The sequence below is a fragment of the Gorilla gorilla genome, chromosome 5, assembly GCF_029281585.2.
Source record: "Gorilla gorilla gorilla isolate KB3781 chromosome 5, NHGRI_mGorGor1-v2.1_pri, whole genome shotgun sequence".
Taxonomy (NCBI): Eukaryota; Metazoa; Chordata; class Mammalia; order Primates; family Hominidae; genus Gorilla; species Gorilla gorilla.
Genome location: NC_073229.2, coordinates 89,534,963 through 89,554,467, shown reverse-complemented (window position 1 = coordinate 89,554,467; position 19,505 = coordinate 89,534,963). Strand labels below are relative to the sequence as shown.

The 19,505-nt window shown below is 33.1% G+C and overlaps 1 pseudogene; it reads left to right on the top strand.

The window, feature by feature from the left end:
• The window catches only part of LOC115933211 (protein eyes shut homolog), a 182,048-nt pseudogene that overhangs the window by 92,039 nt on the left and 70,504 nt on the right, over nucleotides 1-19,505 (top strand).

Here is a 19,505-nt window from a genome sequence, read left to right as displayed (position 1 = left end):
AAAATACCAAAGCATTTATAAACTTAGGATACCTACTCTCAAAACCTCACTTCTTAAAAATATAGTTGTGTACTGATTGGTAAAATGAGTTAGATTTGATGTAATATAAAACAGATGCCTTTCATTAAACATGGAAAATCTGTAATATATTTTCAAGCACAAGAGGATGAATGCATTTATTTAATACTGTATATTAAAAATAGGTTTCAATGGCCGTGAAAGGAAGAGACAAAGGAAGTAACAAAGGAAGCATTGTTTCCGAAGCCACAAAGTGAAGGACATAGGATAAATATTCATTTTCCATAAAGTATTTTTGTGGAGAGTAAGACTAAAGAAAATAATAAGATAATTCACAGACCATCAGAAAAATCTTACGAGCAAGGTTATATGAGGAAAAGAAAGAAAAAAATAGAAATAAAATTGCCAGGGAACATAATGAAAGGGAGATTATGGATTGTTAATCTTCTGGCAACTTAGTAAGAAGGACAGTGCACCTTACCAAGAAAGAAGCAAGTAAAACTTCGAATGTATAGAAAAATGTTGGCAGTCTTTGGCTGAGTTAATGAAGAAGGAGGCTGCCAGGACACAAATTTCACGTTAAATTCATTACACCTTAGAAACCTGGAAGGAAGGTGTTCCCAAGAAAGCTGGAGTTAAAGTTAGACTTTGAAATAGGGGGCTAAAGGCAAGACACATAGGAACCTAAAAGAGAAATTGACAACTGAAAGGAATTGAAAAGTCAATGGATGGGATTTATTTATTCAACAGATATAATTAAATAAACACTCTCAGGGATAAAGTAAACCCTAGAGAATGTCACTTATAGTGGGGCAATTAGAAGACTAGACAGAGAGATAAAATATCTTAAGTAAATTTCTCAGGAAAATACTATGAAAGAATAGAAGTGGACTCCCTGAAGATAATAGTAGGTTTGGGAGGAGAGGGTAACCTAATTATGTGGCCTTGCTGGAGTTGGGCCTAGGGTGAATGTAAAAGTGAGTTAGCTAGGTGACTGTGAGGATGGAGGGAAGTATATTTCAATGGGCATAGCAAAAGCCAGAGGTTTATAATGTATGGTCCTGTATCAGCAGCATCAGAATCACCTGGGAACATGGCAATAAAAATTCTCAATTTATGATACCTAATGTAGACCCACTGAATCAGAAGTTTTGGAAGCTAGGTCCCGGGATCTGTTCTAAAAAGCTGTCCCTGTGATTCTGACATTGGCTAACATTTGACTCCCAGGGACACAAGCAAACAGCTAAAAACACTGAAGAACATCTGCCTGTCACACACATTACATTTTAACAAATTACCTGCCTTTTAATTTTATGCATGGTTTAATTACATGTATTTTTAAATTGAATAATTTAACATTTTGAATACAAAATTCTCACAAAGCAAAATCCCACATACATGTGACATAGATCAGGAAATAAAATGTTGCCAGCGTTCTCAGATCTTTACTCCTCCCCCTTCTCAGTAAATATACCCCAACGATAAAAACCAATCTGAATTTTTAAATTTTAGTTTTGTTTTCCCTCATTTAATTTTTATGTGGGTGAGGATTATGCAGTATATTCTCTATTCTCTTTATCCTTTTTCTATTTATAGGATGTTTGTGTGATCATGTTGTGTTTAGTTTTAGCAATTATTTCTATCGTCATGTGCTTTTTGACTGAATGAACATATCAAAATTGTATATCTGTTATAATGATGATGGACAGAATTTAGGTAATTTTAAGTTTGGAGTTATTATGAATGATGCTACCATAAGCTTTCTTGCACTTGTCTGTTGTTCCTTTGTAGGATGTACACATAAACATACATATATACATATGTGTGTATATATGTGTATATATATGTCTCTCTATATAGAGAGAGGCTTTTTGGTCCTGATTTATGTATTTGTTAAATGTTATTAAATGATAACACATTGTTTCCAAGGTGATTGTTCCAACTTACCCTCCTGTTAGATGTGTAGGATATTTCCTGTTGCTTCATATGAACACATTACTCTGTGGGTCGCAGATGTTTATTTCAGCCACCCTGGCAATTAGGTAGCAGCAGTTTTTTGCTTAATTTTATGTTTATTAATGATATAAAAGCTTTGCATGTTTATTGGGCATTTGCATTTTTTCTATGTGAGGTGTATTTTTCTTATTAAATTTCTTTCCTATTGAGTATAAATGTAACTTATTATATTCACAGATTTTCTAAAATTTTCAGTATTAAAGTGGATCCAATTTGGTTCTGTTTATTGCTACATGTCAATACTAACAAAATGTAATTGCTCATATTTCTTTTAAGATTCATCCAACTTTAGTCAGTCATGAGACTGGAATTAAATATGGTACATTATAAGGTATTTGTATCAAGTTACAATAACTTCTTGAGATTAGATTGGAAGCTTTATTTATTTTCCATGCTCTAAAAATGTGCTACTCAGTATAGAACCACAAGCCATGTGGCTATTGAGCACTTGAAATTTAGTTATTTCAAAGTTAAATATGCTATAAGCATAAAATACAGACATACATTGTTTTCTTGTGCCTTGCTGTAATGTGCTTCACAGATACTTCAATTTCTGCAAATTGAAAGTTTGTGGCAATCCTGAGTCAAGCCGATCTCTCAGCACCAGTTTTCCTAACACCATGTGCTCACTTTGTGTCTCTGTCCCCTTTTGGTAATTCTCACAATATTTCAAACTTTTTTATTGTTATATCTACATGGGGCTCTGTGATCATTGATCTTTGATGTTACTATTGTAATTGCTTTGGAACACCACCAACTGCATCGATATAATACAGAAAACTTAGTAGATAAATGTCGTGTGGTTCTGATTGCTTCCAACTGACCATTCTGCTTTCTCTCCCCCTCTTCTCATGTCTCCACAGTCCCTGAAACACAGCCATATTGAAATTAGACCAATTAATAGTCCTACAATGGCCTCTAAGTGTTTCAGTGAAAGGAAAAGTCACACATCTCTCAATTTAAATGAGACAATGTATATTTGTAGAAAGAAGCTTAATGAGGAAATCATGTGGAAAGCTCAGATAGCCCAGAAGCTAGGCCTTGTGCTCCTAACAGTTAGCCAAGTTGTGAATGCAAAGGAACAATTCTTGAAGGCAATTAAGAGTGCTACTATAGTAAATACATGAAAGTTAAGAAACCTAAAGAGCCTTATTGTTGATATGAAGAAAATGTTAGTGATCTGAATAGAAGACCAAAGCAGCCACAACATTTCCTCAAGCCAAAACCTAATCCAGAGCAAGACTCTAGCTCTCTTCAATCTATAAAGGCTGAGAGAGGTGAGGAAGGTATAGAAGAAAAGTTTGAAGCTAGCAGAGATAGACTCATGAAATTTATGGAAAAAAGCTACTTCCATAACATAATAGTGCAATGTGAAGCAGGAATTCCTGATCTAGCTAAGATTATTGATGAAGGTTGTTATACCAAGCAACATATTTTCAATGTGAAAAAAAAAACAGCCTAGTATCAGAAGATAGTGCCACCTAGGACTTTCACAGCTAGAGAGGAAAAGTCAGTGCTGACTTTAAACCTTCAAAGAACAGACTGCTTCTCTTGCTAGGGGTTAATGCAGCTGGTGAATTTTAGTTGAAGCCAATGCTTATCTTCCATTCCAAAAATCCTAGGTTCCTTAAGAAAGATGCTAAATTTACTCTGCCTGCCATCTAGAAATGGATGAACAAAGTCTGAATGACCACACACCTGTTTACAGCATAGTTTAGTGAATATTTTAAGCCCACCATTGTGACCTGCTGCTCAGGAAAAAAAAAATATTCCTTTCAAGATATTACTGCTCAGTGACAATGCAACGGATCACCCAAGAGATCTGATGGAGTTATACAAGGAGATAAATATTGTTTTAATGACTGCTAACAGGACATCCCTTTTGTAGCCCACCAATAAAAGAATATTTTTACTTTCAAGTCTTTTTATTTAAGAAATGCTTTTTGTAAGGCTATAGCTTCCATAGACAGTGATTCCTCTGATGGATCTAAGCAAAGTCAATTGAAAGCTTTCTGGAAAGAATTCACCATTCTAGATGCCATTAAGAATATTTGTGATTCATTAGAGGAGATCAAATGTCAACAATAACAGGAATTTGGAGGTACTAATTCCAGCCTTCATGGGTGACTTTGAGTGGTTTAAAACATCAGTAGAAGAAGCAACTGCAAATGTAGTGGAAATAGCAAGAACACTAGAATGAAAAGTGGAGCCTAAAGAGGTGAATGAATTGCTGCCATTTGGTGATACAACTTTAATGGATGAAGATTGTTTCTTACGAATGAGCAAAGAAAGTGTTTTCTTCAAATATAATCTACTCCTGGTGAGGATGCTGTGAACATTGTTGAAGTTACAACAAAAGATTTAGAATATTACATAAATTTGGTTGGTAAAACCAAGTGCAGGGTTTGCGAGGACCAACTTTAATTGTGAAAAAAGTTCTATTGTGGGCAAAATGCTCTCAAATGGCATTGCATGCTACAGATAAATATTTCATGAAATGAAAGCTTGTTGTCTTATTTTAAGAAATTATCACAGCTTCTCCAGTCTTCAGCAACCACCACTCTGATCCATCAGTGACCATGAACATTGAGGAAAGAACTTCCATCAGCAAAAATATTAGGATTTGCTGAAAGCATGGATGATTGTTAGCATTTTCTGGCAATAGAGTATTTGCAAATTAAGGCATGTACATTGTTTTCCTCAGATATGAAGTTATTGCACACTTAATAGATTATAATATAGTGTAAACATAACTTTCATATGCATTGGGAAGCCAAAACATTTGTGTGACTTGCTTCAGATTGATATTGACTTTATTGTAGTGATCTGGAAACCTACCTGCAATAGCTCCAGGATATGCCTGTACGCACTTTACCACTTTGGTTTTCAAAAACTTAGTATAAACAAAATTTAAAATATAGTGTTAATAATGTTTTATATTGATAATGTGTTATGATAATTTTATTTTGGATATATTGAGGTACATTAAATATTATTAAAATGAATATTACTTGCTTTATTTTTTAAAATGTGATGACTAGAAAATTTAAAATCGCATGTGAAATATTCTGTTTCTCTTGAATGGAGCTGTTCTAGAACATAATGAACAAAATTGTACAGATTACACAGGTTTTAAAGAATCAAAATTTAGGCTCAATGTGTTTTTGGAGGTTAATTCTCTGATTTTTTTTGATAAATTATATTTTGTTATTGGTATTTTCAACCACTATAAATTTATTTGTGTGAATTTTTGTACATGTTTAGATTGCAAGTTTACTAGAACAGAATTGTTAATCATTCTCTTGTATTTTCAGTCTTTTAAAACACATATAATCAAATTATAAAATTTCTATTTTAATATTCTTAATGAGGTGTAGATATGTTCTCTCACTTTTTAAATAAGAACTACTAAAGGACTGATTGCTTTATTTGTTTTTTAAAGCCTCATGTTTGGGTTTATACATCCGTAAGTTATACATTTATATTTTATTCACCTTCCAATAGCTCTGCTCCTGAAAAAAAAAGACTGCCTTATTTTTCAATTTTTCTTTTGAATATTAACTCTTCATATATCTGGTTTATTTTCTCTTTTTTCTCATTCTTCCAGAGAAATGACTAAATCTGCATGGTATTAGGGGTTGAGGTGCTTTCAGCCAGAGATTAGGCAAGCCCCTGATCAAAGCTTTAAGGCTTTGATGAAACATGAAAATAAAATTAGATGTAGAGAGGCTTCACTGTCCAACCACAATTGGAGGTTCGCTAATTGTGGCTTGAGACCATACTTTTAGTATTCATGACAGATTTTTTCTCTTTATTTCTTCTAAAAAAATGGGATACATGTGCAGAATGTGAAGGTTTGTTACACAGGTATACGTTTGTCATGATGGTTTGCTGCACCTACTGACCCATCCTCTACGTTCCCTCCCCTCACCTACCAACCCCCAACAGGTCCTGTTGTGTATTGTTCCCCTCTCTGTTTCCATGCGTTCTCAATGTTCAACTCCCACTTATAAGTGAAAATATGTGGTGTTTGGTTTCCTGTTCCTGTGTTAGTTTGCTAAGGATGATGGCTTTCAGTTTCATCTATGTCCCTGCAAAGGACAAAGGACATGATCTCATTCCTTTTTATGGCTGCATAGTATTTCATGGTGTTTATGTACCACATTTTCTTTATCCAGCCTATCATTGATGGGCATTTGGTTTGGTTCCATGTCTTTGCTATTGTAAATAGTGCTGAAATAAACATATGTGTGCATGTGTCCTTATAGCAGAATAATAGGAATGCTTTTACAGTGTTATTGGGAATGTAAATTAGTTCAACCATTGTGGAAGACAGTATGGCGATTCCTCAAGGATCTAGAACCAGAAATACCATTTGACAGGTCTTCTCTGTATTACTTTTTGTTTACATCATTTTGATTGTGTTGCTCAAAATTACTTTTCTAACTGGAAATGTAGTTTTTCTACTAGGAATACTTGAATTTATTAAATAGGAACTTAGGCTGGTATGTACAACGTAGTCCCATGTAGCCTAACCTAAAATTGCACAACAGGATATGTAACATATGCATATTTTTCCAAAAATTATACCTCACAGTCTGTTTTGAATTCTACCACACCATTCTCATATCATAATTCAGTGCTCTGGGAGCCCTTTTTATTTCAGTCTCCTGCTTCTTCAAATTAAGAGATGTGAATGGATTTATTTTAGGGGCCATATCTATTTGCTCCCCATGTGCTTTTTGTTGTTGGTATTCTATGCATGATGTACATGTTTTTAGGTACCTTCTTAAATCCAGTATTGCATTTTGGGCTTCTGGCAGACATTCGTCGAAGTTTCTGATGAATGATGTAGAGATGGAATGTTTCTAGACTATCCCCCTTGTGCCTCAGTCAGCTTGCTTATAATAGGCATAACGACAATATCTACTTTATAAAAGTTGCTGCATTATTACATATAAAGGGCTTAAAGCACTTTGTGGTTTATTAAAGACATAGATGAAAAGCAATATAACAATCATTCTTATGCATTTATGTGTAATCTTTCCTTTCATACTACAAGAGCAGAGTTGAATAATCCAAGAGACCTGATGGCCCACAAAGCCCAAAATAATTACTATCTGCTTCTTTAGAGAAAAAAAATTGCAGATCCATACAATGGAGGAATATATTGGGTTTTAATCTCCTTGCAATAGGTTGTGTGCTCAATCCTGGTAATTTAAGTGGAAATGCTGAGTGGTGAGAGTCACACGTTAGAAACTTAGCAAAGTCAGTACTTTTAACTGCTAAACTTTCATATCCTGCATGGCCAAAGCTGAATTAATAACAAGATAATAACTTTACTTAAATGGTATTTGTTAAGGTATGTTTACAATGAATAACTTAAAATATCTTTTTTGTTTATCTGAAATGCTAAACTAGCAACTTTTTACATAATTACTTTTACCATGGATGAATAACTGAGTATTTTCATTAAATGTTCTTTCTTATTTTGGAGCAATTCTTTGTCTTGGCAAACTCTTAAAAATGTAATCAAACATGGGTAAACAAGTTAGCTGTCTTTCTTCAATTTTCTTGTATTTACTTCTTCTGTCACTTTTCAAGTTCTTGAACAGAGCTCCTAGCAACCATTTCTTTCTCTCCCCATAGAAATGAAAGGCAAATTATCATCCTACTTGGTGATGTCTTTGTGTTGCCTATCCTAAGAGTATAATAGCTTCATTCTTACAGGAAAGTAGACTAAAACGAACTTGAGTGAATAAAATACTCAACTAACTGCAGTGCATTATTTTACACAGAATTGCTTCGGAAATTTTTGACACTTCATCAGAGGATTGACCAAAAGAATTTACTGAAATTGTAATAAAACATAATGGTCTAAAATAATCTTTTATTCATTGTGATTTTTTTATGGATATACGCACATTGTTAGGATAGCAGAGATAGTTTGTTTTATAGAAGCCCCATTATGATTTCTACTAAAATAAAAATTACTTAGATAATTTTAATAGGATTGCTGCTTAAATATTTTACTTCAAATTATTTGGGTTATGTCTGTATGTTTGTACATGTGTGTGTATGAGAGAGAGAGATAGAGAGAGACTTTTTTGAGATAAAAATGATAATAACTTACACCTGGAGAATTGTTTCTTTATCATGAACATCTTTTAATAAATGGCTCCTTATTTATGCCACACTTACTATTACTATGAAAAATGTACTGTACTCTTATAGCAAACCCACACTATGTATTTTTTGTATTTAGATAAACTTTTAAGCATTCTACTCCAAGAATATAACCCTGTCTCATTTTTCAAATTTGTTCCTTCTAGGATTCCAAATTCTGTTGGTTTTTCATTCCCTCAAACAACAAAGTCTATTGAGCCTTTACCATACTTTCATTATTTCCTCCTTGTGATGCCTTTCTCTTCTTGTGCAATTAAATTATATGGTCTGTCATTACTACCACTTTTTCACATTCTCAATTTTTTGTTCCTCTCTCCTCGCGTTGTAACCCCCTGCAAAATTACAAACCTGTTAAATTTATCTCTACTTATTAATTTGTTTGCAGTAAAATATACATGGAACCATGCTACCTGGTCTCATATATTCACTAATTTCAAGGAGTTCGTAGACACTGCCCATAAATTTTGATAGGTTTTTCTAATGTGTACATTTTTTCTCTCAATATGCTAAGCAACCATTTATTACGTCTCTTCCTTGCTCAAACTTCCACCCCTTTCATTAGACTTCATTTTTGTCTTTGCTTCATATTTTAGTAAACAGCAGAAACAATCAGAAAAAGAGATCTCCAGGCTCTGCCTGGATGCCACCAGTTAACTTGATTCTTTGCCCATCTATTTTTGTCTTTTCTCCTGTTATATTGATGTCTCTTACCTGATAATCCCTTTACTGGTGGGCGGGATTCCATGTGTCACTCTACCTTACTTATAGACATTAATCTAGAATCTGTCCCCTTTATTGCATTCATTATCAATTTTCTTTCTCTAGTTAATCATCCCATCTGTTCACAAATATGACCTGACAACCTCTAAGACCTCCTTAGTTGCTACTTCATTACCACTGTACTTCATACAACTCAGAAGAGATATTTGGATCAATGCTTCACAAATTTTTATTTACACATGAATCATGTGGGACTCTTGGTTAAATCGGATTCTCCTTCAGTTGGTCTGGAGTGAATTTCTAATGAGATACCAGGTGAAATCTTGATTCTACTGGTTCAGGGACCATCCTTTGAATTGCCAGGAATTATATACTACCTCTTTCCATTTTTATTCTTCTCATTTCCTCTTGAACCTATGCAACTAATGTTTATCCCCACTATAACATAGAAACAGTTCTACTAATGTTTATTAAATCGCCATTGCTAAATTTAATCTTTAATTAATTCAGTCTAATTCTTCATCTTTTATAAATCACTTGCAGTATTTGACAAATTTTGTGTTTTTTAAAACATCACACTCTTGTTTCTCCTACATTCCCCCTTCCTTGGTTGTTCTTTCTTAATAACTTTTCAGGTACCTTCCCATCTTTATATTTTCTATACATTGAAGTGCACATTCTATACACTGATAGCACAACTCTGCTATAGTAACATTAAATATCAGTGTTGTCATCTCTCTCTCCATTTTTTCCCTGAAGGATCATACCTGTTCTCTTGGCTTTAAATACTATCCTCATACAGGCAAATCTCAAATATTTATCTTCACTTATGACCTCACCCCGGAAACTGCAGATCACTCTAATTAACTGCCTATAAACCAACCTCACTTGGATGTGTAATAAATATCTTGAAATTAACATATCTAAAAGTGATTCTGATTTCTTCCCTTAAATTCTTTTTCCCTATCTTAGAAAAGATTAATCCTTTCTTTCTGGTTACTTACATAAAAAAAAAAAGATTAAATCTTCCTTTTCCTTTTCCTTCACTTTAAATCCATCAACAAATGTAGATGACTGTACTTTCAAAATATATTTAGAGCATGATTTTTTTCTCACTGTCTTCTTCACTAGCATCCTAATCCAGTCTCTATAATTCCATTACTGCAATACTGCAGTAGTCTAAAATCTTGTCTCTCTGCTTTCCTTCTTGGACATCTACAGGCTACTTGTGAAGAAATATTTTGAAAATGTGAAATCATGCCACTATTTAGAACAAAATGCTCCATAATCTTTCCATAGAATCTAAAAGCAGTAAATGCCAGAATTCCTGAAATAGTTTATTACATCCTCCTCTGAGCTCATCTCCATACCCGTACAATTGTTGACTCAGTCTCTTAGCTTTCGTTCTGTTTCTTGAATACCTAAGCATGCTCTCAACTCAAAGTCTTTGCATTTGCTGTTTTCTCTGTTGATATGCTCTTTATTTATTCATTTACTTGTTTTTTCACCAAATATTTATTGAGAATCTATTGTGGGGTAGCAGCATTCTATTTGCTTGTAATAAATCAGCCAACAAAACAAACAGAATTACCTGCCCAAGTAGAGCTTATATTTAAATGAAGGCAACAAATTATGTACACAAATCCTTATATAATATATTATTTTAGAGCATTATCTGAACTGAAAAATGTAAATACAACAAGATGAGGGAAGTTGGTGTTCACATTATTCCCTTTTTTTTTTAAGACAAAGCCTCCCTCTGTCGCCCAGACTGGAGTGCAGTGGTGCAATCTCGGCTCACTGCAAGCTCTGCCTCCTGGGTTCGAGCAATTCTCCTGCCTCAGCCTTCCGAGTAGCTGGGGTTACAGGTGCCTGCCACCATGTCTGGCTAATTTTTGTATTTTAGTAGAGACGGGTTTCACCATCTTGGCCAGGCTGGTCTCGAACTCCTGACCTCATGATCAGTGCGCCTCAGCCTCCCAAAGTGCTGGGATTATAGGTGTGAGCCACAGCACCTGGCCCACTTTGCTCTTAACCTATCCACAGGACTCATTCCATTATTTCTATAAATCTTAGGTATTCCTTGCATCTTTGAGGCTGCACAATGTGCCCCCGCTCTTAAGAACTCTTCTTAGAAATCCTTTTACTGATTTATTTTTCTTAACATCATTTATTACTAGTAAACATACTATATAATTAATTGATTATATGTATATTAAATGTGTTCTATTTCCTTGTAAATTCATGACTTCATGAGGTCAAAATCTATTTTGTACATTGCTATAATCCAAGTATATAGAATATTTCTTGACATATAATCAGTGTCAATAGACACATTATTCTAAATTAATTAAAGTATTATTTTAATTGCTTCATAGCTGTGATGAAGAATATTTTACATAAGAAAAAGTCTGATATCTTAATTTGGGGGTCTAAGCATATATGATCATTTTCTTTTCATCAAACATTCCATTAAAATAAACAAATATGGAGTTTCTGAAGCATAACATGGAGACCATTATCAGACTTTTTATTCTGGAATTCTGAGGAAATTGAGAAGTGATGGGATCAGGTAAATTAAAAAGCCAAGGCACAGAAAATCACATCTTAAAATGTGCACAACAAAATGCTTTCACCTCAGAAAAAGCAGTCCTCCCCATTTTGAAATCTTGGGGTCAAGCTTATGAGAATGGATCACTGCTAGAGCTCTTAGATATGGCACTGAAAGCACAACTCATAAAATAAAAACTAAATAGATAAATCAGTGTTCATAAAAGTAAACTATTTTTTTCCAGAAATACCATGTTAAGAAAGACACATGATAGGCTTGCAATTAAAAGACAAATGATAGGCTTGCAAACCACATGTATGACAAAGGACTCATATATAGATGACAGAAAGCCATCTCAAAACTCAATACCATGAAAATCCAAAAATCTCGATAAATAATAGACAAAAAATACAAGGAGAAAATTCACTGAAGAAGCTATAAGGATAGCAAATAAGTACATGAAAAGATGTTCAATGTCACTGACCATGAGATAAATGCAAATTAAGGCCACAATAATATGTTGCTACATACCTATTAAAATAGCTAAAATAAAAAAATGATAACACGAAATGCTGGTGCATATGAGGAGTAACTAAATCTCTTATACATTGCTGTGGAAAATGTAAACTAGTACAGCCACTTTGGAAAACAATTTGACAGTTTCTTTAAAAACTATACATGCCTTAAACATATGACCCAGCAAATCCTAGTAGGATAAAAATTTACTTTCACACTAAAGCCTATATATTAATATTCGTGGTAGCTTTATTTGTGTCTTAGTCAGTTTAGGCTACTATAACAAATTAACACAGATTAAGTGGCTTAAACATTTATTTATCACAGTCCTGAAGGCTGGGCAATAGAGATCAAGGTCGCAGAAGATCTGTTGCCTGGTGAGGCACACTTCATGGTTTGTCAATGACTGTCTTTTTGTTGTATCCTCACATGGTAAAGAGCTGAGAGAGGGAGAGCAAGCTATCTGATTATTATAAGGTACTAATCTTATACACGAGAGCTCCACTGTCATAATCTAATTACATCCCAAAATTCCCACCCCAAGTCTATTGTATTGAGGATTAGGTTTCAACATAATATGTGGGGGACACAAATTTTCAGTCCCTAGCAATTTGTAATAGTGAAAAACTGGAAACAATAAAAGTGTCCTTCAATAAGTGAATGGTTAAACAAACTGTGGTACATTCATACCAGATACTACTATTTACCAATTAACCAAAAAAAAAAAAAAGACCTATTGGTACACATAAGAGCTTTAATGTATCTCAAGGGCATTATAACAAGAGGGACAAAAAAGACAATTCCAAAAAGTTACATATTGTATGGTTTCATTTAAAGAACATTATCAAAATAGTTCAACTATAGAGATGGAGAAAATCGATGGTTGTCAGTGATCAGGAAATGGTAGAGGGCAGAGAAGTGGGTAAGACTATAACGGGGTAGCATGAGAGAGATCTTTGTGATCATGGAATGGTTCACATTTTTATAGTGGTGATTACCTCAATCTACACATGTGATGAAATGACATAGAACTATACCCAAATATTATGCTAATGCCAATTTTCTAGCTTGATATAGTGTTATAGTTATGTAAGATGTAAACATACTCAGGATTTCCTGGTATTAACTTTGTAATTTTCTATGAATCTATTACTATTTCAAAATGAAATGTGAAAAATCACACATTTCACTGTTTACTATGTTACCCAATGGATTAGTTTGGAAACTGCCATGACAAATATACACACAGGATATATTTATACATTGGGAGAATTTTGTTTGTTTCTGGAAGAAGCCAAATAAAATGCATTTGTTTTTGTATATTTTTATATTCAACATATGATGTTGAACAACATTTTATCTGAGAGTAGAAATATTGGTCTAGTACTAACAATCAAATGGTATTTGAGTCTTCTATTTTTTGTACAGAATTAATCTGGGCATGTATTGCTGTGAAAAGAGCATGGAATTATTATGGGATTAGGTGGTATGCAGTTTTTAAAATTATCAATCTTCCATTAATTAACCAGATGTGTGACATGTGGCAAATTGCTTAACATCTAGAAAAATTAGTTTCTTTTAAATAAAATAAAATGAAAATATAAAACTCATTTATTTTACTTAACATAATATCCACCATTTCCATCCTTCTCACAAATAGCAGAATTTAATTATTTTATATGGCTGAATGGTATACTATTGTGTATATAGTTAACACTTTCTTTATCCATTCTTCCATTGTTGAACACTTAGGTTGATTCCATTTTTTGGCTATTATAAATCATGCTGCAATAAACAGGGGGTAAAAATATCTCTTTGGTATACTGACTTCAATTCCTTTTGGAGATATACATCATGTTAATTGAAATAGGCCGGACACAGAAACACAAAAACTGCAAAAACTTCATGATCTCACTCATAAGTGAAATCTAAAAAAAGAAAAAAAAAAAAGCTAGTATCATAGAAGTAGGACAGTGGTTACTAGAGACTGGGGAGGGGAGGGGAGAGGGAAAATGAACAGAGGTTGGTCAACAGGTACAAAGTACAATGAGATAAGAAGAAGAAGTTTTGCTGTTTGATTGCACAGAGTGACTATGCTTAAGTAAGGTGCTATATATTACAAAAGGGCTAGAAGAGATGGTTTTGAATGTTCTTGCCACGAATAAATGATAAAGGCATGAGGTGATAGATATACTAACTATCCTGATTGGATCATTATACCACATGGATATGTTTCAAAATGTCAAATTATACTCAATAAATATGTACCATTACAATGTGTCAACTAAAATAAAACTGGGTAAGAATAGACCTCTATAAATTTCAGGTTTTGTTTTAAGAATTTTATCAAATCTTTATGGATGTAAGCACTATGGAAATGCCAAGAATTACATACTTATAAGGTAGTATCATTCAAACAATGTTTTACTATAATTTCAAGTAATATTTATGTCTAATTAAGTACCACTAAATATCTAATCAAATATCATCAATATTTGATTATTTAAAAGGAAAACATTATGTTAATGTATCATAACATGGAGAAATACATATTTACTCTTTGTATGATCAAAATAAATGCTTATATATTAATAAATATCCACAAATTAAAGGTTGAGTTGTTTTCAAATAATAATGTCAATGGTGTGGTCACTGAACATTTTATACAGCCTTTATGACTGTCTGTTTTAGAAACTGACACAATCCAAAATCCAAATGAATTAATATTATATAATCTAAGCAGTGTTTTCTGGCTAGTAAGTTGTCACTAAGTAACTTAATATTTTGTAGATAAGTATTTCTTGATGCTCCTCTTCACATAGTAATAAATGAGTTGGATATAAGAAAATTTTCAATAAATATGTTGTTTACTAAAAACTCTTGCACTATATAGTGATTTGGATGAAAATGGTTATAAACTTGAAGTACAAATACCTTAATTTTCAAAGTCCACATATATCATTTTTAGCTAGGAGTCAGATATCTCCCTTTTCAGTTTTTTCTAACGTATCAATTGTCCAAAGCCTTACTCAAGGTAAGAGGAGTGAAAGAATAAAATTTGTTTTCAAAATCTAGAAGTTCACAGAGATGGCAAGACCTGTCAGCCTACTACTGCAGTTACGTTTTAATGTCACTATGGTGTGCCTAATGACAGCACATTGAACAGATTGACAATTATTTGTTAACTGTGAAGTGAAACACCTGCTGATCCAGGTTCTATACAAGCTGCAGTGGGTACCCCAGGCTTGGGCCTTAATAATAGTAGTTTGTTAACTCTATTTGCTTAATCTTAATAGGGTGGGGACTAAGGGGAGGCAAGTGACTTGCCTAGGAAATCAAGTTTAAAGAGGCACTTGCTTTCACATCCCTTCAAGTGCCAAACCTCACTGTACAACTCTGCTGTTGATAGTGTATCGACAAATAGGCATGGCAAGAAAATTAGTCTTAATAAATCTAAAGGAATACAAATCATATCATATATGTTCCTCAACCCTCACAAAACTAATTAGAAATTAACAACAGAATTGTTTCTAGAAATCTTCACATATCTGGAAATTATTATAAAAAACATATTTCTGAAATAACCTGAGAGTAAATAAGAAAAAAATAACATGGAACCATATGAAAAATTATGAAATGTAGCTAAGACAGTGCTTAGCTAAGACAGTGCTTATACTGTGCTTAAGTACTTATAACAGTGCTTGTAGTTCCAAGTTTCTACACCAGAAAAAGAACTCTCAAATCAATATTTTAAGCTTCAGCCTTAAATAAATGGAAAAAAAAACACATTAAATGCAAAGCATACAAACAAAAGAGGACAGTAAGATTTGCACAGAAATCATTAAAACTGCTTAGAGAAAATCAATGAAACAAAAAAATTGATTTTTGAGGAAAACAAAATGGACAAATCTTTAGTCGGAATGAACAAGGAAAAAATACAAGGAAAGACACAAGTAAATAAAATAAGCATTGGAAGTGAGGACTCATTAATGACCACTCAAAATTTAAAAGATTATAAGGAGATATTACGAACAACATTAGGCCAACAAATGTGACGACTTAGAGGAAATGAATAAATTCTTAAATATATGTAAATTACTAACAGTGACTCAAGAAGAAATGGAAAATTCATATAGACCTGCCAGATATTTAAGAGATTAGTACCAATCCTCGATAACTGGCACTAATCTCTTAAAAGAAGAGAAAAGGAAAAAAGAGAAGAGAAAGGAACACTTTTGAAGTCATGCTATCAGGCCAGTATTACCCTCATACCAAAACCAAAGACAAAGCTGCCACAAGAAAACTAAAGACCAATATCACTTATGAATAAAGATAGAAAATATACACCAAAATATAAGCAAATTGAATCCAATCACATATAAACATATTTTTTTCTATCCTGATAAAGTACGATTTTTCCCCAGGATTCAAGATAAGTTTGATATCTGAAAGTCAATTAATGTAATATACCATATTAATATAATAAAGGACAAAGCCTACATAATCATCTCAATAGTTGCAGGAAAAACATATCACAAAATCTAACACCTATTCATTATAAAAACTCTCAACAAATTAGAAATAGAAACACAATCCCTCAGCCTGATAAAAAGCATCTATGACAAATGTCCAGGGAACACCACACTAAAGGTGTCAGGCTGACAGCTTTTCTTGGAAGAATTGGGAACAAGACTATGATATCTACTTTCACCATTTCTATTTAACACTGGAACATAGGACGTTCCAGGCTATTTGTTAGACATACACACACACACACACACACGGACATATTAGTTGAAAGGAAAGCAGTAAAACTGTCTTTATTCACAAATGACATGATCTAATATGTAGAAAATCCTAAGGAATCCCCCCAAAGGACTACTAGCACTAGTAAATGGGTTTATACAGTTTTCAGACTACAAGCTAATATACACAAGTAATTTGCCTTTCTGTATATTAAAAACAATACTTCAAGGCCGGGCATAGTGGCTCACGCCTGTAATCCCAGCACTTTGGGAGGCTGAGGCGGGCAGATCATGAGGTCAGGAGTTCGAGACCAGCCTGGCCAACATAATGAAACCCCATCTCTACTAAAAATACAGAAATTATCTGGGCATGGTGATGCATGCCCGTAGTCCCAGCTACTTGGGAGGCTGAGGCAGGAGAATCACTTGAATGCAGGAGGCAGAGGTTGTGATGAGCTGAGATCATGCCACTGCACTCCAGCCTGGGCAACACAGCGAGACTATGACTGAATAAAATAAATGAATAAAAATAAAATTCAAAAATAAAATTAAGAAAGCAATTCTAGTTACATGACCTTCAAAATGCTTAGATATGAATTTAACAAATAAATGCAAGACTTTAACATAAAGCTATGCAACAATGCTGAGAGAAATGCAAGAATAGCCAAAGAAATGGAGATACATTGCATATTCATCGATTGGAATTCAATCTTGTTGGGATGGAAATTTTTCCCAATTTTATCTATTGATTTAATAAAATTCCTATAATATTCCAGCAGGCTTCTGTGTAGAAATTGACAAGCTCATAGAAAAATTTATAGGAAACTATAAAAAGAATCCATAGCATAGCCAAAATTATTTTTGGAAAAAAAGAAGGAAAGGTTGAATGACTACCCAATTTCAAAACCTACTATATAGCTATATGCATTATGTATTTATCTGGTCAATGGGTTATTGCACATAAAAAGGCATATAAATCAGGAAAAAAAATAGATATGCCAGAAATCAACTTTCTTGCATATCTATGTGCAACTTTATTGCACATAAAAAGGCATATAATAGGTCAGTTTTAACAGTTTTTAAACAAACAACCAAAGAAATGAGGGAAGGACAGTCTTAAAAGAAAAAAGTGTCATAACAATTGTATGTGTATACGTGAAACATATAAGCTAAATCATTATCCCACACCATATAAAAAATAAACTCAAATGGATTAGGAATCTAAACATAGGAGCTAAAATTATAAAATATATTAAAATGTCTTCATGACCTTGGGTTAGGCAAAATATTATTAGGCACCAATTATATGATACCAAAATATATGATATAAAAATGACAAAATGGACTTAATTAAAGGAAAAGTAGAAAAATTGGATTTCATGAAATAAAAACTTTTGCTATCCAAATGTCAACAAGTGAGAAAATGGAAAGCCAAATCACGTATATCATAAAGGACTTTTATTCAATATATACAAAGAACTCACTCAAAAAATGCTCTCAATCATAAGAAAGCTGATAACACAATTTAAAAATAGTTAATAGATTTAAAAAGACATTTCATTTTTGAAGATATACAAATGATTAATACACATACCAGAAGATGCTAAAAATAATTAGTCATTAGTGAATGAAAATTGAAGCCTCAGTGAGATACCATTGTACATTTACTAGAATGACTATAATAAAGAAAACGGACAATATCAAATGTTGGCAAGAAATGTGGAGAAACATAAATCTGACACATCACTGGTGGGAATGTTAAAATGGCACAGCTACTTTGGAAAACAGTTTAGCAGTTTCCTAAAATATTAAACATGAATTTTCCATAAAATCCAGCAATTCCGCTCCTGGGATTCTTTTCAAGAAATATAAAAAAAGTATATTCCCTCGAATAATTGTATATGAATTCATGATTCATGAGAACCAAAAACTGAAAACAGATGTCCACTGAAGGAAGAATGGATTAACAAAATGTATATATTGTGAATTACTCTTTAGCAATATAAAGTACCAACTACTGATACATGATACAACATGAAAATTCTTTAAAAAAAAATTGCTATGCAAAAGAAGCCAGTCGCAAAAGACCACATACTCCATCATCCCTTTCTAATGAAATGCCTGGAACTGGGCTTGGGTACAAAGATTGACTACAAAAGAGCTCTTCTTTGGGTAATGGAATTGTGCTAAAACTGTATTGTGATGATGCTTGAGTAGCTCTATACATTTGCAAAAGTTACTGTAGAATTGCAGTGAATAATTTTATAATATATAACTTACACTGCAATACATTTGTTAAATAAAAATATTTCATAAACTCTAGAGAAATTTTCTAGAATGTTTTGCTACATATCTATGCTCATTTCTTCTTTCCTTCCTTCCTTTTCTTTTCTTTTTTTTTCTTTCTTGTGTGTGATTTTTTTAAGGTCCGTTCTGTGAGGTGTCAGCAAAACCTTGTGTTTCTCTGCTTTTTTGGAAAAGAGGAATTTGCCCAAATAGCAATTCTGCTCATACTTATGAATGCCCAAAAGGATCTTCCAGCCAAAATGGTGAAACTGATGTCAGTGAGTTTTCATTAGTACCATGTCAGAATGGTACTGACTGCATCAAAATATCAAATGTAAGTCTCAATCTAACATATAAGTGAGTGGTTTTAAATTTTTTTTACTATTACCAAGCAATTTGGAAAGAATAAATAATTATAATCCTTATTAAGGTAGTTTAATTGTTAAACTCAGACGAACAAGAACGGT